General features: G+C 40.7%; 1 protein-coding gene across 2 annotated transcripts in view; it reads left to right on the forward strand.

Annotated features, from left to right (window-relative positions):
* Positions 1-19,724, forward strand: part of NIM1K (NIM1 serine/threonine protein kinase) — a 72,893-nt gene that overhangs the window by 22,277 nt on the left and 30,892 nt on the right. For both annotated transcript variants that reach the window (XM_030882003.2, XM_060295751.1), the window contains exon 2: positions 2,413-2,534. The gene's annotated coding sequence lies outside the window, so the exon portion shown is untranslated. The remainder of the gene's footprint in view (positions 1-2,412; positions 2,535-19,724) is intronic.

Consider the following 19,724-nt stretch of genomic DNA (forward strand, 5'->3'; position numbering starts at 1 on the left):
GTGCGGGCCATCTCAGAAGGTGAGAGTGGCCTCCTGCAGTCATTTTAATGAAGGATTTTAAGTGGGAAAGTAATAGCTACATTTTAGAAAGATCCTGCAGGTGGTCTCCTGGAGAATAAAGTTGACTGGGCAAGACAGGAAGTAGAAAAGCCCGCTAGAAGGCTGTTTCAGCCAACTAGGTACCGGGTGGGATTGACACCTTTAAAGACCATCACCTTCATCCCCCACATGCAATTCAAAATTTAAGCAGAGCTAACCATAAAATAAGAATAATAGAACCCAAGTTCTGATGTTTCTTATGATGGTTGTTTAGATGCATTGAAAAAATTATGTCAAATATCAAAATATTTTAAGACTTCTATTGCCTCTTCTCTTTGGTGCCCTGGTCTGCTGGTGCCCTAAAGCATGTGCATCACTGTGTCTTGTGGGATCCAGCCTGCCCAGTACAGGCGGTGGTCAGGATGATGGGTAAAAAGACTGGAGTGGTTTGAAGTGGGAGAATCAACAGGACTGAGTGATGGATGAGGGGAAGAGAGAAGCCAGGGACGGCGCCGAGACTTCTGACTTGGGTGGCAGGGTCGTGCCCTGCCTTTGGATTTCTACTGCTCATCATGGCTGACATTTGGCCGTGGCCCCTCCCAGGCAGGCACCCTTCCAGCATCTGTTCCCTCTGCAGAGTGCCTCCATCCTTTGCACTTAGTCCAGGCTCCAACGGGTATTTTAAAATGCCCTCATCCGAGGGCCCCCAATAAATCCCTCACAGACTTTAAAATCCTCAGGACCAGATTCAACCTCTGACATAACCACCGTTTCAGCACAGCTCTGTCATGAGACTCCTGACACAACCTTGGCTCGGATAGGAGGGCTCAGCAGGGGCCCCCGTTCCTTTCACCCATCTCTCATCCTCCCCTTGTAGGTGGCTTCTCTGTGCAAAGGTAACCTGGTCCCCTTACTTGCTCTGGAACTGTGGCTCAGTGACAGAAGGAGAAGATGCAGCCCGTGGAGACACAGCTTTATCCCGATGACATGCATCATGTCATCAGCCACTGCCAGCCCCCAAATCTGTCTGGGAACAAAAGGCCCCAGGCAGCAGCTAAATATATCTCTGGGATTGTTTCTGAATATTCTGAAATATCCATAACTCAGTTGGGAAGAGAATTCCCCCCATGATCCTGGGACTAGAGCTCATTATACTGTTTTCTTCGGGATTCCCAAAGCCCTAACTGAGAGAAACAAAAACAAGTGCAGGGTGCACACCAGCTAATATTCTCCATGAGGGCTTTAACTCCCTCTTCGTGTTCCTCCAGGCCTGGTGTCAGATACTGGCCCCATAGTGCCATGTATCGTTTTCATCACCAAGATTGGAGCACCCCCTTCTGCCTGGGGGTGTATTCTACAGTCAGTTGGTAATTATGTCACCATTTCAACCACTTGACACAAAGTGCCAGGTTTCATTTCTTTCCAAGTCACCCTACTTCTGAACTCACAATTCTGGAAAATCTCAGCTTTGGAATGCTGGCCTAGACCATGCCACGTGGGTAGGCCAGTTTACTGTATCAGAGGTGAGTTACTTTTACATACACAGTCACCAGAGAGAGGCCGTGTTCCCCAGAAATCGGTGGAGGTAAACGTATACTTTTAGTCCTTAAGCCAAGAAAATCGCTGTCATAATCATAAATAGTCCAAATAGCGACAACAACAGAAGCACACGCTGAAGTATACAGGGTGAAATGTGAAAGAGCTTCTTGAATTCTCCACCTCGTCCCCTATTTCATTTCCCTCCTCCTTGGCAACAGTCGGGTACTGCGCATCCAGAACTTTTCCTGCACTTTGTAGATATCTTTCCCTATGTGTGCGTAGATGGCCACTTAAATGAAGTGACTGTTATCATGAAGCTCTCAGAGATGTGCCCATTTCATAGATCTGTACATACCCCTTATCTTTACAATGATAAATAATTCATAAAATTCAAACTAAAGTAATACAGGGCAGGGAGGAGAGGGGGAGTGTGGGCTGAGAATCACAGCAGAAATCTTCTTGATGCATAATTCAGAATCTTTCCGTGTTCAGTCTGTGATCTTTTTGCAGTTTTATACATTCAAATAATAATAATACCTGGTCTCTAAAGCTCATGCTCTGTGGGCTGCCCCATGAGATGAGATCCTTGTTATCTACTGTCACTCACCTCCTTGGGGAAATATTTTCAGCCTGAAATACCGGGTCAATTAGCAAGCACCATGGAACAGTATGTAATTCTCAGAACTGGCTCCAGAAGCCTCCTGGCTCCCTGGTGGGTGCCCCTTAAACTGCCTCGCCAACACTGTGTAATCACTTCTTCTTCAACCAGCCCCAGATTGTTCCCGCTCTGGGGAAGAAAGCGTCTCTAATTACATTTGCCTTTCTCTTCTTCAGTCGCCAAGGTCCTCTGTGCAGATGCCTGTGCTCAGCAGTTCCTGGAGCAGCAAAGGCGCAGCCAGACAGAAGGGCCCTTCCTCTCCTTTTAGAGAGCAGTGCATTTTGCTTTTCCAAGCCAGGTAGGCCTGCGTGATCTTTGACTTCACGGCTCATGTTCTTTAATGGATTTACATTATTATTTACTATGTTACTCCCTTCACACAGAAGGCCAGTTATTAATGTATTTATAATGTATTTATACATTATACATACATACATATGTATACATAAAATACATTAATGTATTTAATGTATTTTTTCTTCATGTAAAATCCAGAATGACTGCTTATACCTACATGATTTATGAATTTCCTGCCTCCCTAGAGGATGTTCTATTTCTCATCCAGATGAATATTTAGTTGATTTAAAAAAACAACTAATCTTTGATCCTAGTATACCTACTGGTATCGACCTATAAAGACATGTAAATACCCTTTATTACCATTTTCTTTCCCGAGAGCATTTAAAAATGTGGAGATGCTGTATTTTCTGTGGGCTAGATTGCTCTTTACTGAAGACCTCAGGAATGGTTTTCTGTGAAGTAAGTTGAGGGACCGTCCTTTATGGAAACCGGGTGGGGGGTTTTCCCTGTGTTTGCTCCTGGCTGGTTTGAGGCCAGCCTCCTATGAATTTTCTTTTATTTTATTGAAAGTTTATTTTATTTTTTTTATACAGCAGGTTCTTATTAGTTATCTATTTTATACATATTAGTGTATACATGTCAATCCCAATCTCCCAGTTCATCCCCCACCGCCCCACCCCCCGCTTTCCCCCCTTGGTGTCCATACTCCTATGAATTTTAAATTGTTCATGACAACAGAAGAAGAAAAAGCTACAGCAGCTGAGATGGCAGATATAGTAGCCATGGAGATAAAAGCGCTGCTTTTTTCCCTCTGGGATGCAAAATTTGTGTTTGAATGTGAATGACATCTTGAGATCAATGCATTTGGTACAGTTCAGTAGTACAATAAAGAATGGTGTCAGAGGTTGGGTAGAAAGATAAGGGATCAAGGCTTAATGAATCAAGGCTTTTGGGAAGAGGTGGGCCAAAGACGAAGTATTTTGGGAACTAGGGACAAGTCATGTAATCTCTCTGGCCCTTGTCTCCTAAGCCCTAAAGTGAAGGGCTGGGAGGGAAGGACCACTGAAGTGTCCTCCGTTTCTAACATTCTGTAATTCTTTGTTCTAGCCATTTTGAACAGTGTAGGCAAAGAACAGCAGGCAAAATCTAAATAAAAGTCTGAAAGGGGAGATAGCTGTTAAGAATGCAAGCTGGAGGGACTTCCCTGGTGGTCCAGTAGTTAAGACTCTGCACTCTTCCACTGCAGGGGGTGCAGGTTCAATCCCAGGTCCGGGAACTAAGGTCCCACATGCCATGCGGCGCAGCCAAAAAACAGAAAGTGAGCTGGGATGGAAGATGTGCGCAGAAATGTGAATGGCAGAAAGGGAACATGAATGGTCTGGAATCAGAAGGTTGTATTTAATCCAAAAATATGGTCAAGGTAGTAGGTAAAAGATTTGAAGGCAGCTGGCTGGGTAGTTTGCATTAAGTGAGTATTTTCTAGTGTAACATTTTAATTCCCTTAATTGTTTCAAATGTATTTTAACAGCTTTATTAAGATGCAATTCAAATACCATACAATTGACTCATTTAAAGTATACAGTTCAATGACTTTCAGTATATTCACAGAGCTGTGCATATTTACTTCACCACAATCAGTTTTAGAATATTTTCATTACCCCTAAAAAGAAATGTTGCTCTGCTTAGCCAGTGTCCCCAGCTCCTCCCTCTAAGCCCTAGCCAACCACTAATCTACTTTCTGTTGCTATAGATTTGCCTATTCTGAACACTTCATGTAAATGGAATCATACAATATACGGTCCTTTATGACTGCTTCTTTCACCTACCAGAATGTTTTCAAGGTTTGTCCTTGCTGTACATATGTCAGTACTTCATTTCTTTTTATTGATGAATAAAAATAAATTAAATAAATAAATAAAATAAAAATCATATAAATGAATAATTATAACAATATGTTGTTTTATTTTTAACATATAAAGATACAATAGTTGTAACAATAATAGTACAACAAAGAGGAGGAGGGAATGGAGCTATTTTATTTATCCATTCATCAGTTGATGGATATTTGGGTTGTTTCTACTTTTTAGCTATTATGAATTATGCTGCTATGAACATTTGTATATAAGTTTTTGTGTGGACATGTTTTCATTTCTCTAAGGTATATACCTAGGAGAGGAATTGCTAGTTTATGAGATAACTATATTCAACTGTTTTAAAAACTGACAGATTGTTTTTCAAGGCGCTGCACCATTTCACATTCCCACCAGCAGTGTATGAAGTTTCCAGTTCCTCCACATCCTCTCTAACACTTGCTATTACCTGTCTTTTTTATTCTAGCCATCCTAGTGGATGTGAAGTGGTATCTCATTGTGGTTTTGCATTCCCTGATGGCTCATGATGTTGAGCATCTTTATATGTTTTTAGTGGCCATCTGTATATCTTCTTTGGAGAAATGTCTATTTAGATCCTTTGCCCATTTTTATTATTTATTTATTTATTAATAAATTTATTTATTTACTTTTGGCTGCATTGTGACTTCGTTGCTTCACCCAGGCTTTCTCTAGTTGTGGCAAGCAGGGGCTACTCTTCGTTGCAGTGTGCGGGCTTCTCATCTCGCTGGCTTCTCTTGTGGAGCACGGGCTCTAGGCGCACGGGCTTCAGTAGTTGTGGCATGCAGGCTCAGTAGTTGTGGCTCACAGGCTCTAGAGCGCAGGCTCTGTAGTTGTGGCGCACGGGCTTAGTTGCTCCGCGGATGTGGGATCTTCCCGGACCAGGGCTCGAACCCGTGTCCCCTGCATTGGCAAGCGGATTCCTAACCACTGCGCCACCAGGGAAATCCCCTTTGCCCATTTTTAATTGGGTTATTTGTCTTTTTATTTGAGTTATTTTTTGTGTTATCTTTTTATTTTTAATTGAGTTATTTTATTTATAGATTCTCGACACAAATCTTAACACTAGACCACCAGGGAACTCCCAGAACCTAGTTTAAATTTATACTAACTCAATTTTAGTGAAATCAAGAAACTTTACTCCTTTATAGCTCCATTCCCTCCTCCTCTTTGTTGTACTATTATTGTTATAACTATTGTATCTTTATATACTAAAAATAAAACAGCATATTGTTATAATTATTCATTTCTATGATTTAATGTCTTTTAAAGAAGCTGAGAGAAGAAAGGATAGCAAGTGTAGATAGACTTGAGGATTATTACAAACCCCTTGAGTGAAGAAATCCTCTCTACTTTGTTTCATTATCATATCCCCTGCACCTAGAACAGTGTTTGTCACATAGTAGATGCTCATTTAATATATAAATGAATGAATAATGATCTCCATACAGACAATCAATGAAGTCCCAGAGAGAGACAGTCCCAATAAGATGTAGAGATGAGTAATGAAGAGATTAAGATTAAGAGAATAAGTTTGCGTGACTTGTGTGTATTGGGGGAGAGGTAATAATCATAATGAGAAGAAGTGAGAGTGTCTTTCTTATTCAGTGCCATATGTGTCTGAGGCTTAACACGGTGTTGGCACATAGCAGATGCTCAATAAATGTTGAATGAATGAATGATGCATCCTATGGCTGGTGCAGATCTTGGAGGATGAGGCAAGAGAGTTTCAGTCTTAGAAGTCCCTGTGTTGGGACTTCCCTGGTGGTCCAGTGGTTAAGACTCTGTGCTTCAAATGCAGGGGGCCCAGGTTCGATCCCTGGTCAGGGAACTAGATCCCGTTTGCCGCAACTAAGATCCCGCCTGCCGCACCTAAGACCTGGCGCAGCCAAATAAATAAAATATATTTTTTTAAATAAAGAAGAAGTCCCTGTGTTCCCCAAATGAATACAATCTCTGTCTCTTCTCAGTGCCTCTGGCTCTAAACTGGTGCTTCTCCTGGGGTCTCACCTTGTGTCCCACATCCCCACTGGACTGCCTGGACCACCTGCTCCCTTTGTGGGTCCTAAGCAGGATGTCCAATTACTGAAGGATAAGAAGTGCAAGCCTATTGGTTAAGACTGAGCAGAGGGAAGACAGAATAAATTTATCATTAACCAAGCTGGTAGGGTGGAGGGTGGGCAGTGAGAAGGGGAAGAAGAAAATTATTAGTGATTGGCGGAGGCAACTGAGAGAAAACCTGTGATCTCCTACATTTGTATACTCATTCATTCACCCACAACATTTATTGAAAGCTTGCATAGAACAAAGTGTTCAGCTTTCCTTATGCCAAATATTAAGTCCTAGACATAAAAAATTACTGTATTGTAAAAACATTCTGGAAATAACTATATAGCCCGCTGTGGTGGTGAAGATGAGCCCCGAGACTGGAGCCTCCCTGCCTGGGCTTGAATCCTGGATGGGTGGAGTCACCTGACCTCCCTTTCTGTAAAACCGAGAATTCATGTAAGGATTAAATGGTTAATACACATAAAGCACCTAGAATAGTGCCCACCCCATCGTATGTATTATATTATGTAAGAGCTAACTATTATTATTGATGTAATAATTGTTATCAAACAAAGACTAGAATAGTTGAGATTATCAGTAAATTTCAATAAAAGTTTAGACTTCCCATTTTCCATACTACATATCTATCTAGGCTTCTCCTTAGTAGCAGCCAATTATGTATATATGTATTTATTTATTTTACAGCTTGAGTGAATGAGAAGCAACAACTCTCTTCTTATATATATTTATTTCATTTTGTTATGTGGTTACTGTGGTAAAGAGCTGTTTTCTACCTCTGAAAAACGAGCTTTACTCCAGAGGTTACCAGAACAGAGAGGAGCCCCCTGGATGGATAATTCAGAGGGCAGGAAAGCAGTTGCTTTTCTTTCAAATTAGGTTGATCTGAATGAATTCCTGCCTGAGATTTCAAAGCCATGGCAGATCAATGGGCTCAGGAATCAAAGACACCAAAGGTGATGTTTCTAATGTAAATGTATGAGCCATTCAAAACACTAATTAATGGCTGTTCCTAGCTGGTTGTATCATGTAAAAGAGCAGCGTCATGAAAGATTCTTTTTTAAGGTTTAAAAGAAAATCTTTAGATTAGAAAGATACAGTAGAAAGGTTGGATGTTTATTTCCATCGCTGAATGCAAGAACCGCCCCTTCCCCCCTACTCCCCTATTCCCCATAAGTGTTCCACAACCCACTTGCATTGCTTGGACCCTTAAAGTTCACTTGTACAATTAAGATTTGTCTTACTGTAGAACTGCAGGGTCCCTTCCGGTCAATTTTCTCAGTTGAAACATAGAACACACTTTAAACACCGAACATCGGTACCCAATGTGCTTATCTCAGCAGCAGATCGCCTATTTTAAGCCAGGCACGCACAGTGAGTGTCCAGGTCGTTGGAGCCTTAGTAAACTCATCATGTGGAGAGGGGGGTTTGGGCACATAATAGGTGTTTAATAAATGTTTGCTAAATGAATGAATGATGGTGGTGATGGTGAGCTGAAAATACATTTATCATAAATAGGAGTCTTATCTAGATTTTTCACCCTGAATGATCCCAGACAAGTCATTTAACCGGATCATTTCATGCCTTGGTTTCCATGTCTTTAAAAGAAAGTATTGATATAATTAGTGGTTTTAGGAGTAGACTAGAGCTATGTTAATTCAAAATAATTACACTGAAGACTTCTACTGCCGAACTCACCTGGTTACAGCAAGGAGCAGGGAAGCAGTCTAAACATCAGGTTATACATTTGTCAACACAGTCTTACACTGGTCGTCAGGAAAGTGAGCGCTCGCTCTTATTTGGCCTGAGGTGCCTTCTAGGGAGGGATGCTATCAGGTAAAACAAATAACAGTGGATATGCAGCTACACAATTATTTATCCTCATTAACTATCCAAAGTAAGAGGAAGAAATAACACATTTAAGTAAAATGATCACATTATATATCATCCAAACAATGACACTTTTTTTTTTTTTTTGCGGTACGCGGGCCTCTCGCTGTTGTGGCCTCTCCCATTGCGGAGCGCAGGCTCCGGACGCGCAGACTCAGCGGCCATGGCTCACGGGCCCAGCCGCTCCGCGGCATGTGGGATCTTCCCGGACCGGGGCACAAACCCGTGTCCCCTGCATCGGCAGGCGGACTCTCAACCACTGCGCCACCAGGGAAGCCCCAATGACACTTTTGAGAATACAGAAAGGAGGTAATATTAATCACATTGGGAAACGCATGGACAGTATTAGGCAAACCAGAATGTACAGTCAGCCTAGGTCTATGCCATGTCCAGAAGCAGTCTCAAGTGTGCAGGATCAATTTTGCCCTTTTTGAACTAACTCAAAATTTTCCCTTCCTGACCTCGCCGTTTGCCTGTGATAGAACTCTCAAGCCTCTTAAGATCTACGGTAGATCACTTGTAGCTTCAGCTTATTTGCTAGTTACAGCATCTGTGTTTCTCATTATAAAATCATTAGCATTACCTAGGCAACGAAGAATGAGGCATATGCCTTCTGCTCCATTTGGTGAAATTCTTCCTCTGTTTTTAGCTAATTTCCGTATGTGAGTGTTCTACTGTTATTCACACCTTATTTTGTCTGATTTTCTACAGGTCCTGGTGCCCTGTACACATTCTCCTAAATTTGCTGACTACACGTTTCAGTTCTACTAGTGAATCTTGATAACTTTTCTTCCTCCTATAAGATAGATTTCCCCTCTAACTAGCACTGCCCACTCAATAGTCGTAGGATATTGACACCTCGGCTGGCTGTACCCGCTAGAATATCCATGTATTCTGGTGGAAAAGAGCCAGATCTTTTATACATTTGCTCAACAAATATTTAATTGAGCTCTTATTGTGTGCCAAATACTGTTTAGAGTCCTGGATATATAATCTAGTCTTTGATCTGTCTGCTGGTTTTCTTAATGGTATCTTTTGATACCCGTAAATTTTAAATGCTGATAAAGTCAAACTTATCAAATTTTTTTTCCCTCTTACTGTTTGTGTTTTTTGTATCCAGTCCAAAAAACTTGCCCTACTTCAAAGTCCTGGAGATATACTTCTAGAAGCTTTATGGTGTTAGGTTTTATGTTTAAGTCAGTGACATATCTCGGATTAATTTTTGTGCCTGGTGTGGGATAAAGGTCAAGGTTCAACTTTTATTTACACAGACATCCAGTAGATCCAACACCATTTGTTAAAAAAGACTTGCCTTTCCCCACTGAATTGGCTTGGCGCCTTGGTGGAAAATCAATTGACCGTATATATGGGTCAATTCCTGGACTCTCTTTTGATTTTTTGGTCTATCCTTACACACTGTCTCAATTACTGTAGCTCTTATGAATATAGTCCGTATAAGTCAAATATGATCACTACCCTGAAGGAGCTTAAAATCTGATTTATGAGAGAGACAGTCAACATAGAAGTCATAATAGTACAAAGAGGTGGAGAAAGTCACAGTGCTAGCCACAGATGTTGGAAGTACAAAAGAGAACTCCACCTGGTTTAGGTGTGTAGGTACACAAGCTACCTGAAGGAGGTAACACCTAAAATGATCCTTAAGGGATCAGTAGGAATTTGCAGAGGAGTAGGCCTGGTGCCCTCCAGTAAGAGTGAGAAGACCAGTGCGGCTGGGTGGGGTGAGTGAGGTGGAGATTGGAAGAGATGACATCAAAGAAGAAAGGGATCACATTGGGCTGAGCCTTGAAGGCCATTTTAAGGGTCTTAGCTTTTACTCTGAGTGAGAGGGAAGCCATCCAAGGGTTTTGAGTAGAGAAGTGACATGATCTGACGTCTTTTAGAAGGATCTTCCTGGATGCTCTGTTTGAAACAGACGATGTCTGAGCTGATCTCAGAGCTTCTATCTTACCTGGCTGGTGGGTGCCAGATAAAACAGAAGCTCTGAGACCAGCTGCAGAGACTGTAACTATAATCCAGTCAAAAGCTGTTGGTGGCTTGGACTCAATGGTAATACTGGGATGACTGTGGTTTGGGTAATAATGGGATAAAGGGATTGTGTTCTGGATATATTTTGAAAATAGAGCCAGTGAGATCTGCTGACAGATTGAACATGAGATATAAGATAAAAAGAGGAGTCCAGGTTTTCGGCTTCAGCTAGAAGCATGTGTTGCCAGTCCCCAATATGTGAGAGCAAGCCTGGAGAAGAAAGTCAGAAGCTTGGTCTTCCTACTTTAGAGTAAATATGAGAGACTGCTACCCAAAGTACGAGCCATTTCCCCTACAGAGAAACCAGGTGGAGATAAAGTCATCATGTGAGTCGTCAAGCCCAGTGTGAGCAGCACTGTCCTAGGTGGTGGGGAACCTAGGGGAATGGACGTGACCCCCGCACGCGGACCCTGCTCTTGAGGAGAGCTGCGAGGGGGCTTGATTCACACAAATGAAATGGAAGAAATGTGAAGTCAAGGACCAGACTGTGGATGCAGATCTCAGGTGCCACAGGAGAGTGGCAGTGTGGTCAGGAGTACTTCAAGTATGCTTCTAGAAGGAAATGGGAAAGAAGCCATCTTCACAGGTTGGGGAAAACTTAGAGAGGAAAAGGTAAAACTGTGGTGCTAAGCAGGAGCCACTAGAGACACAGATATTCTAGGCCTGGCTGGAAGGTTGTCAGAAGGATTTTAAAAATTTGGTTCCTGGCCCATAGTAGGCACTTGAGAAAGGATAGCTAGTAGTACGTGTTATATGGGGGGAATAATGGAGATAAAATTATGAGTCAAACTTCCTGAGTTCAGCCCCACCCCCATGTCAACACCTACTCCTTTGATGCCCTTTCTCCCTTCCTAGGTTGTCTTCTAATACCTCTATTAGAAACCTTCAAATCTGGCTTTCTGAATTGTTTGTGAGGGGAAAAGGGAATTCCACTATCCTATTTCAGCAGGTTCATGCAGGCTTATGGGGTTTTAATCATCTCACTTGTGTGAAGACTACAAAGGTCCAGAGGGGGGCAATGTGACTCTTGGACTTCAGGAGGGCTTTCTTTTCCTACAAATGCTTTGGAATTCATCCCCTTGTCCCCTGCCACCAGCACCCCTCACATACCTCCACTGCTGGGTAACTATTTAAGAATCCTCAGATGTGTTTCTTGTAGGATGTAAAGGGATCACTTATGATGGATGGGAGGATCTTAGTAAAGGTTTCAAATTTTACTTGAAATTTGAATTTTTTATGATGGTGAAAGTAAGAGCTTTTATTCTGAAATGCTGCCCTCCTCCATGACTGTAGCACTGCAGCCCTCCTGCCATGATAGACTTTCTTGAGTTCTGCTCAAAGAGAAAAAAATGTTTTTTCGAACACCCCCTATGGCCATCACTCAAACGTTGCTCCTGCTTCTTAGTGAACACACTACATTAGAGTTGAAGAAAGTTATAAGGCAGCAGAAGAGCAGTGTCTGCTTTGACTTGCAAATATTTTTAATCCCTTAAAAATAAACCACGAGCTGCAAAGAGGCATGAGTGTTCCTGTACTGTGTTTCCTAAATTAGTTATTCCTGAGGAGATGTAGGATACATTTTGTTTTTCTGCTCAGGGCCACCTGCTTGTGATTCAACCCATGGTTTCGTTCTGTACCTTAATGCCATTCCTTATTTGTATGGAGGCAACCATGCTCCCTCAGAAGAGCTGGGAAGATCTGTGTTTTGGAAATGAATTATAACTGAGATTCATATCTTTATGGGGAAGGGCCTGAGTTTCTGCCATGTTGCCTCTGGAACTTGACCCCATTCTCTTCCTCATGTGTTTGAAATTCCTGGTTTCACAAGTTGTAAGGTTAACTTAAATATACAATCTCCACGCTCTTGGAGCTAACAGTCAAGACATTAAGGGCAACTTTCTTAATTTCAGTTGGCCTTAGTTTTGTTTTTCGTTTTAATCTGTGAAAAGGAAGTGACAGTACCTTACCTCACAGGGTGGCCATGTCATTCATCCATTCATTCATTTATTCATCCATTTCACTGTTGTCTGTTGTAAAATACCTAGCATTATAAAATTACAAACATTATATTTTTGATCTAGTAGATTTTAACAAATTTTAAAATTGCATTATAGAAAAATTTAATACAGATACAAAAATGGTGCAAAGAACGTTATAAACCTCCATGTGCTCATCACCCAGCTTCAAAAATGATCAATTCAGGGCTTCCCTGGTGGCGCAGTGGTTGAGAGTCCACCTGCTGATGCAGGGGACATGGGTTCGTGCCCCGGTCCGCGAGGAGTGGGACCCGTGAGCCATGGCCGCTGGGCCTGCGCGTCTGGAGCCTGTGCTCCGCAATGGGAGAGGCCACAACAGTGAGAGGCCCGCGTACCGCAAAAAAAAAAAATCAATTCATGGGTCAGTCTTGTTACATTTAAATTCCTATCATTTTCTCCACTCATTATTTTGAAACAAATTCCAGACATATTATTTTATCTAACAATCATTTTTAAAGATTAATGTTTATCCTATTAAAAACCTAATTAAACCTTTTTTAGCATTTTAAACTGCCTTTATAATTTAATCTATTTCATTTCCTTTTAAAGTACTTTATTTGATTAGAAAAAATAACTTTCAGAATACTAATAATTCTTATAAATATAATGATAAGCATACAAACAGGGTAAACCTTAAGTTCTCTTAAATATGTTCCAATGCTACTTATAAACAGTAAAATTTCAACATGAAACCACCAAAGTCAATTATTCAGTTCTTCATTTTAAATTAGAGTCACGAATCTATTTTGTTACTTTATTATGCCAATTTTCTTCACATTACAAGTATATAAAATACCAGTTTCCTACAGGTTCATCAAAACAAAAATATTAATAATATGGGATTTGAGTCTCTTAAACATTTCTGGTTTTGCTGCTAAATCTTCCCAAGGTTAAAAGATACTTAATTGAAGGGAGTTCCCTGGCAGCCTAGTGGTTAGGGTTACAGGCTTTCACTGCCCTGGCCTGGTCCGGGTTCAATCCCTGGTTGGGGAACTGAGATCCTGCAAGCCACGTGGTGTGGCAAAAGAACAAAAAACAAACAAACAAAAAAAACCTTAATCACTAAGAAACTACTATGTCATCCTAGACCTCACAGAGGTGGGCCCTTCCCACCCAGCTGGCTACATTTGTGGATTAAACTCCACTACTCTGTTTTCTGTTTCATTCTATACTGAATTGTTTTCATAATCTTCCTTTTGGGACCTAAATTCTTACAGCTATTTAACTGACAGTTAATTGAGGATTTTATAGCTTTATCTAACTCTGAAGTCAGAGTTGTAAGAAAATGCCAGAAAAAGATTTGTAAGAATGAATTCGATGGTGGGACTTCCCTAGTGGCACAGTGGTTAAGAATCTGCCTGCCAATGCAGGGGACACAGGTTCGAGCCCTGGTCCGGGAAGATCCCACATGCCGTGGAGCGACTAAGCCTGTGCACCACAACTACTGAGCCTGCGAGCCACAACTACTGAAGCCCGCAAGCCTAGAGTCCGTGCTCCGCAACAAGAGAAGCCAATGCAATGAGAAGCCCGTGCACCGCAAAGAAGAGTAGCCCCCCGCTCACCACAACTAGAGAAAGCCCGCGCCCAGCAATGAAAAAAACAACGCAGCCAAAAAGTGAAGAAAGAAAGAAATTTATTAGAAAAAAAAGAAGAATGAATTCAATGTTCAAATAAACTTGGAGAACACTGAATTAAACAAACAAACACAAACAAAAACCAGATTTTATTTGTGTGTGTTTTAAACACCAGAAGATCATGAGTTACTAATACAAATATCTGAGAAGGGTGTAATATGTACCATTCCCAGATGTATTTGACTATGGACCTGTGGACTGCCATCCCCTTTTTTTCTGATGATGTTCCTATAAAACCTAGAGCAGAATTGGCAAATTAGCAACCTGACGGCTAAATCTGGCCTGAAGGTTCAGTTTCACTAGGCCACACAGTGTTTTTACAATATTTAAGCCACCATTTAAAAATTGAGAGAGTTGACCAAAAATTTATTGATTTCCAGTTGCCTTTAAAGAATTAAAAGGCTTGGAAAAAGTAAGCCTGCCTTCCAGCATGGCTACCCAGGCTGTTGCTGAGCCTGGGCTGCCTCGTCATGCTGGGCATGGGGGCTCCACTAAGCCCCATTGAACACCTGTACGGCCCTCCTGGGCATTTGCGTGTGTGACCTTGATGGTCAAGAGAACCTCAAGTGAGGTAGAGCTCAGTGAGGGAAGAGCTGATGTAAGCCCATCAGCCTGGGTGGACTGGCCATGGATGTGAGTGTAAGCGGAATGGGGAGACCCCAGCCTCCTGGCTGGGAAAGTAGCTTGTGAGATCAAGTGGGGCAAGAGGGCGTGTCAGGAGCCGCGCTGCTGTTCCTCACTAGGACAGAACCAGTTCACGTTCATTTTCCATTTGCTTCAAAGTTTCCCAGCTGCCACCACCCCCAACTCCCCTCCCGTGGGGATCCTGACAAATATGCTGAGGAATAAAAAGCTCGGGCCAAAAGCTAATATGGTGCAAATAATTTCTAAATGTTAAAATAGATTTTCAAATGAAGCATGTTTGCTAATGATCTCCCCCGAGGGCCCACCATGTCTGAGGAGGATTATGTGGGCTTTGGCTGTCCTCGCCTTCTGTTTTCACACATAGAGAAAACCCAGCTATTTTCTAAGCAGCCCAGTGCCTGGCCTTGCCAACCAAGGAAGAGGTTGTCTGAGAGCCTTGCCCAGAAGTTTTGTAATTTAAACTCAGACAAAGAGAACAAAGACGAAATGGTTTTCTTTGATATTATTTTCACAGTGGGTTGCAAGTCAAGAAAATAAATGACCGAGTAAGCTCCGTTTTCTTTAATCTTATTGAATGCATTGCTATGCATCCACAGTAAGCTAATAATTAAGGACCATTCTGCCTCCTCAGAGGCTTTGATCTATAATGACACGACTCTATATTTTTGGCTGGTTGGGTTTCTAAGCTCTCATTAATGTCCATAAAAATTGGTCAAAATCAAAAGGGCAGAGAGTAAAATGACAGCAAACCATGCTTGCATCTAAGAAAAGGGAGGATTTCGTCTGCAATTAGGTATGTCATAATTTCCATTATTGCTTATTTTCAACATGATATAGTTTGATATTTTAGGACACTACTAGAAAGCAGTCCAAATATAAACTATTTATAGCAATGCCACAACGTGTAATCAGGATTTCTGTTTCCAGACATCTAAGAAAAGTCTTTAGGAAAAAAAATCCTGCAAAATAAAAATGAATATCCACAGCCACACAGGATTTATCTTGCTAGTTGGATTTTTTCTTTTACTTTTTTTATTCTATTGGAATATGTGAGAAGCTGGAGTTTTTCCTCACTCATTACTAATTTTGAAATTTCTGAGATTTGTTGGCAATTCAATTACAGTAGAAACCGTATGTCTTTGTTTATTGGGAGCACAATAGTGTGAGTCTGGGAATTCTAATAATTAGATGTTGGACTTCATGAATTGATTACCCCCTTTTCTTGTCTTTTTTTCTCTATTGTTCATCTCTTCTAGATTTTTTTAAACAACTCTTTGATTGAATTCCTTAATTTAAATTTCTAATAGAGAACTTTCTTATTCTCTGAGGGTTTTTATTTTGGTTTACTTTAGTTTTAGAATTTTGTTCTTGTTTTATGGATGCAGTATTTTGTCTTTTGTCTTCTGCTTCCTGCAATGCTTTCTGTTTCCTTCAAGTTCCTTTCAGTCACTGCTGTTTTGGTTGGGTATGCTTTCTTTCTTTTTTCTTTTTTAACATCTTTATTGGAGTATAATTGCTTTACAATGGTGTGTTAGTTTCTGCTTTATAACAAAGTGAATCAGCTATACATATACATATATCCCCATATCTCCTCGCTCCTGCATCTCCCTCCCACCCTCCCTCTAGGTGGTCACAAAGCACCGAGCTGAGCTCCCTGTGCTATGTGGCTGCTTCCCACTAGCTACCTACTTTACATTTGGTAGTGTATATATGTCCATGCCACTCTCTCACTTTGTCCCAGCTTACCCATGTCCTCAAGTCCATTCTCTACATCTGCGGCTTTATTCCTGTCCTGCCCCTAGGTTCTTCAGAACCATTTTGTTGTTGTTGTTAGGATTCCATATATATGTGTTAGCATATGGTATTTGTTTTTCTCTTTCTGACTTACTTCACTCTGTATGACAGTCTCTAGGTCCCTCCACCTCACATCAAATAACTCAATTTCGTTTCTTTTTATGGGTGAGTAATATTCCATTGTATATATGTGCCACATCTTCTTTATCCATTCATCTGTCGATGGACACTTAGGTTGCTTCCATGTCTTGGCTATTGTAAATAGAGCTGCAATGAACATCGCAGTACATGACTCTTTTTGAATTATGGTTTTCTCAGGGAATATGCCCAGTAGTGGGATTGCTGGGTCGTATGGTAGTTCTATTTTTAGTTTTTTGAGGAACCTCCATACTATTCTCCATAGTGGCTGTATCAATTTACATTCCCACCAACAGTGCAGCAGGGTTCCCTTTTCTCCACACCCTCTCCAGCATTTATTGTTTGTAGATTTTTTGATGATGGCCATTCTGACTGGTGTGAGGTGATACCTCATTGTAGTTTTGATTTGCATTTCTCTAATGATTAGTGATGTTGAGCATCCTTTCATGTGTTTGTTGGCAATCTGTATATCTTCTTTGGAGAAATGTCTATTTAGGTCTTCTGCCCATTTTTGGATTGGGTTGTTTCATTTTTTGATATTGAGCTGCATGAGCTGCTTGTATATATTGGACATTAATCCTTTGTCAGTTACTTCGTTTGCAAATATTTTCTCCCATTCTGAGTGTTGTCTTTTCGTTTTGTTTATGGTTTCCTTTGCTGTGCAAAAGCTTTTAAGTTTCACTAGGTCCCATTTGTTTATTTTTGTTCTTATTTCCATTTCTCTAGGAGGTGGGTCAAAAAGGATCTTGCTGTGATTTATGTCATGGAATGTTCTGCCTATGTTTTCCTCTAAGAGTTTTATAGCATCTGGGCTTACATTTAGGTCTTTAATCCATTTTGAGTATAGTTTTGTGTATGGTGTTAGGGAGTGTTCTAAATTCATTCTTTTACATGGAGCTGTCCAGTTTTCCCAGCACCACTTATTGAAGAGGCTGTCTTTTCTTCACTGTATATTCTTGCCTCCTTTATCAAAGATAAGGTGACTATATGTGTGTGGGTTTATCTCTGGGCTTTCTATCCTGTTCCATTGATCTATATTTCTGTTTTTGTGCCAGTACCATACCGTCTTGATAACTGTAGCTTTGTAGTATACTCTGAAGTCAGGGAGCCTGATTCCTCCAGCTCTGTTTTTGTTTCTCAAGATTGCTTGGGCTATTCGGGGTCTTTTGTGTTTCCATACAAATTGTGAAATTTTTTGTTGTAGTTCTGTGAAAAATGCCATTGGTAGTTTGATAAGGATTGCATTGAATCTGTAGATTACTTTGGGTAGTTTAGTCACTTCCACAATGTTGATTCTTCCAGTCCAAGAACATGATATATCTCTCCATCTGTTTGTATCATATTTAATTTCTTTCATCAGTGTCTTATAGTTTTCTGAGTACAGGTCTTTTGTCTCCTTAGGTAGGTTTATTCCTAGGTATTTTATTCTTTTTGTTGCAATGGTAAATGGAGTGTTTTCTTAATTTCACTTTCAGATTTTTCACCAAGAGTGTATAGGAATGCTAGAGATTTCTATGCATTAATTTTGTATCCTGCTACTTTACCAGATTCATTGATTAGCTGTAGTAGTTTTCTGGTAGCTTCTTTAGGATTTTCTTTGTATAGAATCATGTCATCTTCAAACAGTGACAGCTTTACTTCTTCTTTTCCGATTTGGATTCCTTTTATTTCTTTTTCTTCTCTGATTGCTGTGGCTAAAACTTCCAAAACTATGTTGAATAATAGTGGTGAGAGTGGGCAACCTTGTCTTATTCGTGATCTTAATGGAAATGGTTTCAGTTTTTCACCATTGAGAATGATGTTGGCTGTGGGTTTGTCATATACGGCCTTTATTATGTTGAGGTAAATTCCCTCTGTGCCTACTTTCTGGAGGGTTTTTATCATAAATGGGTGTTGAATTTTGTCAAAAGCTTTTTCTGCATCTATTGAGATGATCATATGGTTTTTCTCTTTCAATTTGTTAATATGGTGTAACACATTGATTGATTTGCATATATTGAAGAATCCTTGCATTCCTGGGGTAAACCGCACTTGATCATGGTGTATGATCCTTTTAGTGTGCTGTTGGATTCTGTTTGCTAGTATTTTGTTGAGTATTTTTGCATCTATGTTCATCGGTGATATTGGCCTGTAGTTTTCTTTTTTTGTGGCATCTTTGTCTGGTTTTGATATCAGGGTGATGGTGGCCTCGCAGAATGATTTTGGAGTGTTCCTCCCTCTGCAGTTTTTTGGAAGAGTTTGAGAAGAATAGGTGTTAGCTCTTCTCTAAATGTTTGATAGAATTCACCTGTGGAGCCATCTGGTCCTGGACTTTTGTTTGTTGGAAGAATTTTTTTTTTTTTTTTTTTTTTTTTTGCGGTACACGGGTCTCTCACTGTTGTGGCCTCTCCAGTTGCGGAGCACAGGCTCCGGATGCGCAGGCTCAGCGGCCATAGCTCATGGGCCCAGCCGCTCTGTGGCATGTGGATCTTCCCGGACCGGGGCACGAACCCGTGTCCCCTGCATCAGCAGGCGGACTCTCAACCACTGCACCACCAGGGAAGCCCTGTTGGAAGATTTTTAATCAGTGTTTCAATTTCAGTGTTTGTTATTGGTTTGTTTATATTTTTTCTTTCTTCCTGGTTCAGTCTCGGAAGGTTGTACTTTTCTAAGAATTTGTCCTTTTCTTCCAGGTTGTCCATTTTATTGGCATAGAGTTGCTTGTAGTATCTCTCATGATCCTTTGTATTTCTGCAGTGTCAGTTATTACTTCTCCTTTTTCATTTCTAATTCTATTGATTTGAGTCTCCTCCCTTTTTTTCTTGATGAGTCTGGCTAATTTATCAATTTTGTTTATCTTTTTATAGAACCAGCTTTTAGTTTTATTGACCTTTGCTATCATTTCCTTCATTTCATTTTCATTTATTTCTGATCTGATCTTTATGATTTCTTTCCTTCTGCTAACTTTGGGGGGTTTTTGTTCTTCTTTCTCTAATTGCTTTAGGTATAAGTTTAGGTTGTTTATTTGAGCTGTTTCTTGTTTCTTGAGGTAGGGTTGTATTACTATAAA

Source organism: Globicephala melas, chromosome 3, assembly GCF_963455315.2.
Source record: "Globicephala melas chromosome 3, mGloMel1.2, whole genome shotgun sequence".
Lineage (NCBI taxonomy): Eukaryota > Metazoa > Chordata > Mammalia > Artiodactyla > Delphinidae > Globicephala > Globicephala melas.